This window comes from Palaemon carinicauda, chromosome 28, assembly GCF_036898095.1.
Source record: "Palaemon carinicauda isolate YSFRI2023 chromosome 28, ASM3689809v2, whole genome shotgun sequence".
In the NCBI taxonomy this organism is placed as follows: Eukaryota; Metazoa; Arthropoda; class Malacostraca; order Decapoda; family Palaemonidae; genus Palaemon; species Palaemon carinicauda.
In genome coordinates, this window is record NC_090752.1 from 98,618,845 (window position 1) to 98,625,938 (window position 7,094).

Here is a 7,094-nt window from a genome sequence, read left to right on the forward strand (position 1 = left end):
TCCTGGAGGGTCTGCAAACGATAATTCAAAATACCAAAACATTCAGAAACTCGAAGATTAATTGATGAAGTCTATAATGATAACGAGAGAGAGAGAGAGAGAGAGAGAGAGAGAGAGAGAGAGAGAGAGAGAGAGAGAGAGAGAGAGAGAGAGAGAGTGTGTGATGACATTTCAGAATCGTTGTTGTGGACATCTTCGATTGAGCTCCTCAAAGTCTGCAGGATTTTTTGTCTTCACTGGATCTTTGAGTCGGTTTTCTGCCAGGTCTTGGTCAGTTTCTCAAGGGCTTCAGAATTATTTCGTCTCTAACTGATCCCCCAAAGGCGAGAGAGAGAGAGAGAGAGAGAGAGAGAGAGAGAGAGAGAGAGAGAGAGAGAGAGAGAGAGAGAGAGAGAGAGAGACTACCATTTCAGAATCGTCGTTGTAGACATCTTCGATTGAGCTCCCAAAGTCTGCAGGATTTTTTTGTCTTCACTGGATCTTTGAGTCTGTTTTCTGCCAGGTCTTGGTCCGTTTCTCAAGGGCTTCAGAATTATTTCCTCTCTAACTGATCCCCAAAGGCGGAGATAGAGAGAGAGAGAGAGAGAGAGAGAGAGAGAGAGAGAGAGAGAAGAGAGAGAGAGAGAGAGAGAGAGAGAGAGTATGTTTCGGTGAAGACCGAGTGAAGAATTTTCCCAAATCGAACGAAGACGTCTTCAGTCTCGCTCCCATTCGAATTATAATCGGAATCAGTTTCAGGAGACTATCTTGAAGCCAACGAAGACGTCTCGAGTCTTCAAAACTCCTTCAATCTCGTTGTCAATATTTCTGCGAAGACCTACATCGATTTTTTTCTCAAATTATACCTGATCAAAGTCAAGTGATCTGCATTCTGAGTTTGTCAACGAAGATGTTACCAAACCACGCATTGAGAGCTATCAGCGAATACGGGAAGAAATATTTACTTGGGGGTCCGTCTTCCGAAGACGGTTTTCAGGACCAGCAGCCCCGGTTGATGGAACTGGAGGGAGTACGCCTCATTTTGGGAGGTGAACTACTGATGAGGAAATTCTGGGCCAAGGAGGAACAGACTTAGCATGGAATTCTGAATGCCTCCAGAACGGAATCTCAGAACGCTTTCGGGAGAAAACTTTCCCGAATTTCCAAAAGTCTTCAAAGGACATAGCCGTATACTTAACATGGATTTCTGAATGACTCCAGAACTGAAATTCCCAGGAGCAGTCCTGAACAACTCCTCCCCGAGCTTCAAATGACTTCTGAAGACCTGATCTTCATTTTTTCAAACGTAGCATGCAACACCTCACATGATCTGTATAAACTGGCGAAATCTACCCAAGGAATTGCCCGTCAATAGGAGTAAGAGGATATGAGTTGATGACTGGGGAATATGGATGGAGGCAGAATGGTTCAACTGAACGGTGAGTGACGTGTAGTTCTTCAACAGGATTGTCCCAAAATTCGCCATTAAAGTAAGGACATATCCAGACGACATTGATAAATATATCATGTTGCTTGTCATAAAAATTTGGCATGATAGTGTATGCGGAGAAATCGATAGTATTCATCTCTTTACTCATTGCCCAGATAGGTAAATAATAAATGCCTTCAATTTCCCTGAGGAATCTGACGAAGTGAGGACTCGCGGCACTGAAATCTCTTTTGAAATCTAGAAGGACACTGACGAACTAAGGAAAAAGACAATGAAATATCGAAAGAAAGATAATCTAATGAAAGAAGATCTTGAAAACTAGAAGACAGGAGAGAACAGCGAAGAGGAGCCTATAATGCCAGAGGTAAGACACCTAAAAATAAAGAGCCTCTAATGCTAGAAGTAAGGCACCTCAAAATATAGATCGAAGACCCTCAAATGCTAAAAGTATGGAACCTGGAAATATTTGTCAAAGAACTTCTAATGCTAGAAGTGTGGGAGCTAAAGAGAGAGGTCAAAGAACTTCTAATGTTAGAGGTGTGGGAGCTATAAAGAGATGTCAAATAACTTCTAATGCTTGAGGTAAGGGAGCTGAAAAGAGGTCAAAGAACTTCTAATGCTAGAGGCGTGGGAGATAAAAAGAAGCCAAAGAACTTCTAATGCTAGAGGTGTGGGAGCTAAAAAGATGTCAAAGAATTTCTAATGCTAGAGGTGTGGGAGCTGAAAAGAGGTCAAAGAAATTCTAATGCTAGAGGTGTGGGAGCTAAAAAGAGGTCAAAGAACTTCTAATGCAAGGGGTGTGGGAGCTAAGAACAGGACAAAATACCTCTAATGCTAGAGTTGTGGGAGCTAAACAGAGGCCAAAGAATTTCTAATGCAAGGGGTGTGGGAGCTAAAAAGAAATCAAAGAACTTCTGATGCTAGACGTGTGGGGGCTAAAAACAGGTCAAAGATCTTCTAATACAAGAGGTGTGGGAGCTAAAACAGGTCAAAGAACTTCTAATGCAAGGGGTGTGGGAGCTAGAAAGAGGTTTAAGAACTTCTAATGCAAGGGGTGTGGGAGCTAGAAAGAGGTCGAAGAACTTCTAATGCAAGGGGTGTGGGAGCTAAAAAGATGTCAAAGAACTTCTAATGCAAGGGGTGTGGGAGCTAAAAAGAGGTCAAAGAACTTCTAATGCAAGGGGTGTGGGAGCTAAAAAGAGGTCAAAGAACTTCTAATGCAAGGGGTGTGGGAGATAAAAAGAGGTCAAAGAACTTCTAATGCAAGGGGTGTGGGAGCTAAAAAGATGTCAAAGAACTTCTAATGCAAGGGGTGGGGAGCTAAAACGAGGTCAAATAACTTCTAATGCAAGGGGTGTGGGAGCTAAAAAGAGGTCAAAGAACTTCTAATGCAAGGGGTGTGGGAGCTAAAAAGAGGTCAAAGAACTTCTAATGCAAGGGGTGTGGGAGCTAAAAAGAGATCAAAGAACTTCTAATGCAAGGGGTGGGGGAGCTAAAAAGAGGTCAAAGAACTTCTAATGCAAGGGGTTTGGGAGTTAAAAAGAGGTCAAAGAACTTCTAATGCAAGGGGTTGGGGAGCTAAAAAGAGGTCAAAGAACTTCTAATACAAGGGGTTGGAGAGCTAAAAAGAGGTCAAAGAACTTCTAATGCAAGGGGTGTGGGAGCTAAAAAGAGGTCAAAGAACTTCTAATACAAGGGGTTGGAGAGCTAAAAAGAGGTCAAAGAACTTCTAATGCAAGGGGTGTGGGAGCTAAAAAGAGGTCAAAGCACTTCTAATGCAAGGGGTTGGAGAGCTAAAAAGAGGTCAAAGAACTTCTAATACAACGGGTGTGGGAGCTAAAAAGAGGTCAAAGAACTTCTAATGCAAGGGGTTGGGGAGCTAAAAAGAGGTCAAAGAACTTCTAATGCAAGGGGTTGGGGAGCTAAAAAGAGGTCAAAGAACTTCTAATACAAGGGGTTGGAGAGCTAAAAAGAGGTCAAAGAACTTCTAATGCAAGGGGTGTGGGAGCTAAAAAGAGGTCAAAGAACTAATGCAAGGGGTTGGAGAGCTAAAAAGAGGTCAAAGAACTTCTAATGCAAGGGGTGTCGGAACTAAAAAGAGGTCAAAGAACTTCTAATGCAAGGGGTGGGGGAGCTAAAAAGAGGTCAAAGAACTTCTAATGCAAGGGGTGGGGGAGCTAAAAAGAGCTCAAAGAACTTCTAATGCAAGGGGTGGGGGAGCTAAAACGAGGTCAAAGAACTTCTAATGCAAGGGGTGGGGGAGCTAAAAAGAGGTCAAAGAACTTCTAATGCAAGGGGTGGGGGAGCTAAAACGAGGTCAAAGAACTTCTAATGCAAGGGGTGGGGGAGATAAAACGAGGTCAAAGAACTTCTAATGCAAGGGGTGGGGGAGCTAAAAAGAGGTCAAAGAACTTCTAATGCAAGGGGTGTGGGAGCTAAAAATAGGTCAAAGAACTTCTAATGCAAGGGGTGGGGGAGCTAAAAGGAGGTCAAAGAACTTTTAATGCAAGGGGTGGGGGAGCTAAAACGAGGTCAAAGAACTTCTAATGCAAGGGGTGGGGGAGCTAAAAAGAGGTCAAAGAACCTCTAATGCAAGGGGTGTGGGAACTAAAAAGAGGTCAAAGAACTTCTAATGCAAGGGGTGTGGGAGCTAAAAGGAAGTCAAATATCTTCTAATGCAAGGGGTGGGGGAGCTAAAAAGAGGTCAAAGAACCTCTAATGCAAGGGGTGTGGGAACTAAAACGAGGTCAAAGAACTTCTAATGCAAGGGGTGGGGGAGCTAAAAAGAGGTCAAAGAACCTCTAATGCAAGGGGTGTGGGAACTAAAAAGAGGTCAAAGAAATTCTAATGCAAGGGGTGGGGGAGCTAAAAAGAGGTCAAAGAACTTCTAATGCAAGAGGTGTGGGAGCTAAAAAGAGGTCAAAGAACTTCTAATGCAAGGGGTGGGGAAGCTAAAAAGAGGTCAAAGAACTTCTAATGCAAGGGGTGGGGGAGCTAAAACGAGGTCAAAGAACCTCTAATGCAAGGGGTGTGGGAGCTAAAAAGAAGTCAAAGAACATCTAATGCAAGGGGTGTGGGAGCTAAAAAGAGGTCAAAGAACCTCTAATGCAAGGGGTGTGGGAGCTAAAAAGAAGTCAAAGAACCTCTAATGCAAGGGGTGTGGGAACTATAAAGAGGTCAAAGAACTTCTAATGCAAGGGGTGTGGGAGCTAAAAAGAGGTCAAAGACCCTTTAATGCAAGGGGTTTGGGAGGTAAAAAGAAGTCAAAGAACTTCTAATGCAAGGGGTGTGGGAGCTAAAAAGAGGTCAAAGAACTTCTAATGCAAGGGGTGTGGGAGCTAAAAAGAGGTCAAAGAACTTCTAATGCAAGGGGAGTGGGAGCTAAAAAGAGGTCAAAGAACTTCTAATGCAAGGGGTGTGGGAGCTAAAAAGAGGTCAAAGAACCTCTAATGCAAGGGGTTTGGGAGCTAAAAAGAAGTCAAAGAACTTCTAATGCAAGGGGTGTGGGAGCTATAAAGAGGTCAAAGAACCTCTAATGCAAGGGGTTTGGGAGCTAAAAAGAAGTCAAAGAACCTCTAATGCAAGGGGTTTGGGAGCTAAAAAGAGGTCAAAGAACCTCTAATGCAGGGGTGTGGGAGCTAAAAAGAGGTCAAAGAACTTCTAATGCAAGGGGTGTGGGAGCTAAAAAGATGTCAAAGAACTTCTAATGCAAGGGGTGTGGGAGCTAAAAAGAGGTCAAAGAACCTCTAATGCAAGGGGTGTGGGAGCTAAAAAGAGGTCAAAGAACTTCTAATGCAAGGGGTTTGGGAGCTAAAAAGAGGTCAAAGAACCTCTAATGCAAGGGGTGTGGGAGCTAAAAAGAAGTCAAAGAACTTCTAATGCAAGGGGTGTGGGAGCTAAAAAGAGGTCAAAGAACTTCTAATGCAAGGGGTGTGGGAGCTAAAAAGAGGTCAAAGAACCTCTAATGCAAGGGGTTTGGGAGCTAAAAAGAAGTCAAAGAACTTCTAATGCAAGGGGTGTGGGAGCTAAAAAGAGGTCAAAGAACCTCTAATGCAAGGGGTGGGGGAGCTAAAAAGAGGTCAAAGAACATCTAATGCAAGGGGTGTGGGAGCTAAAAAGAGGTCAAAGAACATCTAATGCAAGGGGTGTGGGAGCTAAAAAGAGGTCAAAGAACCTCTAATGCAAGGGGTTTGGGAGCTAAAAAGAAGTCAAAGAACCTCTAATGCAAGGGGTTTGGGAGCTAAAAAGAGGTCAAAGAACCTCTAATGCAGGGGTGTGGGAGCTAAAAAGAGGTCAAAGAACTTCTAATGCAAGGGGTGGGGGAGCTAAAACGAGGTCAAAGAACTTCTAATGCCTTATCCCCCCTGCAATTTCTGTGCTGGGAGCGGAACGATTGCTGGCGGCTGTGGCCATATCTTTCTCTCCTCTTGGCTGGTAGCCCGATGTCGCACAGTGGCCTGTGTTGCCAGTCTGAGGGTGGGGTCGGGGTCGCAGGCGGTCTTTTTGACTTCCAGCATATCTTTCTTTCCTCTCAGCTGGTAACCCGATGTCGCACAGCGGCCTGTGTTACCTTCTTCACCTTCAATCTCCCTTCTTTCTTCAGTTCAGGCATCCCTCCAAACCACCTTTGTTTGTCTCAATAAACAAAATCACAAGTAACCTTTATTTTTACGTTTTTTTTTATTATTATTATTCACAGGTACAGGAATTTTGTATTCCACCCTATCTCTACCACTAAAACCGCTATAATTCCTCTTTCTCAGTTCTTTCCTACTCAGATGAAATCTCACACTATCCCTCTATCTCACAACTTAAGCTTAAACCACTATGAAGTTTTTTACTTCACCTATATCAACTTCTCCGACTACAAACTTTCAACTCCTTCCCGAGCTCTCCTACTTATCTGGACTTGCTACTATAATTCTTTTTCTCTAACTAAGACGGGAGCCAGTGGGCTCATAGGAAGGTATCACTCCTTTCTTAAACATCCCATCACCATCCATAACCTATCCCAAGATCCTAAAATAAATGTTGCAGAATATCCCCTACCCAAATACCTATCCCAATATATCCTACCTAAACACCGACGGGCTGCAAGATTGCAAAAGCCCGTGTCTGGCCAAAAGGGCCAGGCAATCTTCAACAACAACAACAACAACAACTCTCTCTCTCTCTCTCTCTCTCTCTCTCTCTCTCTCTCTCTCTCTCTCTCTCTCTCTCTCTCTCTCTCTCTCTGCGTAAGGGAGATAAGTGAATTTGGACATGCATGCCACCTTTGAAGAGCGTCATCTCCTCGCTAGATTAAAATTCTTCCAGCAGCAAATGGTAAAAATTTTTCATTCTTTACCCAGCGAATTATGAAATGGAATATACATAAAGAATAGATTACTACTGATATATTACGTACACAGGGAAAGCAACGCCAATAAATTAAGGAGACATATAAAAAGGAATATAAAACTATTAAAAAGAGAGGGAATGAATAAGCTGTATTTCTGAAGCTGCTACTTCTATTAAAATGTTTTTCCCCATATGTATGGGTTAAGCACGATTGCCCTCTATTTGAAAGACTTTGCTTTGGCTTTGAGGTTAAACCGTATTCCCGATTAGCTGCCCTGACTGACATCGCTTAGCGGATGTTCCCGTATTGTACCAGTCACCAGCG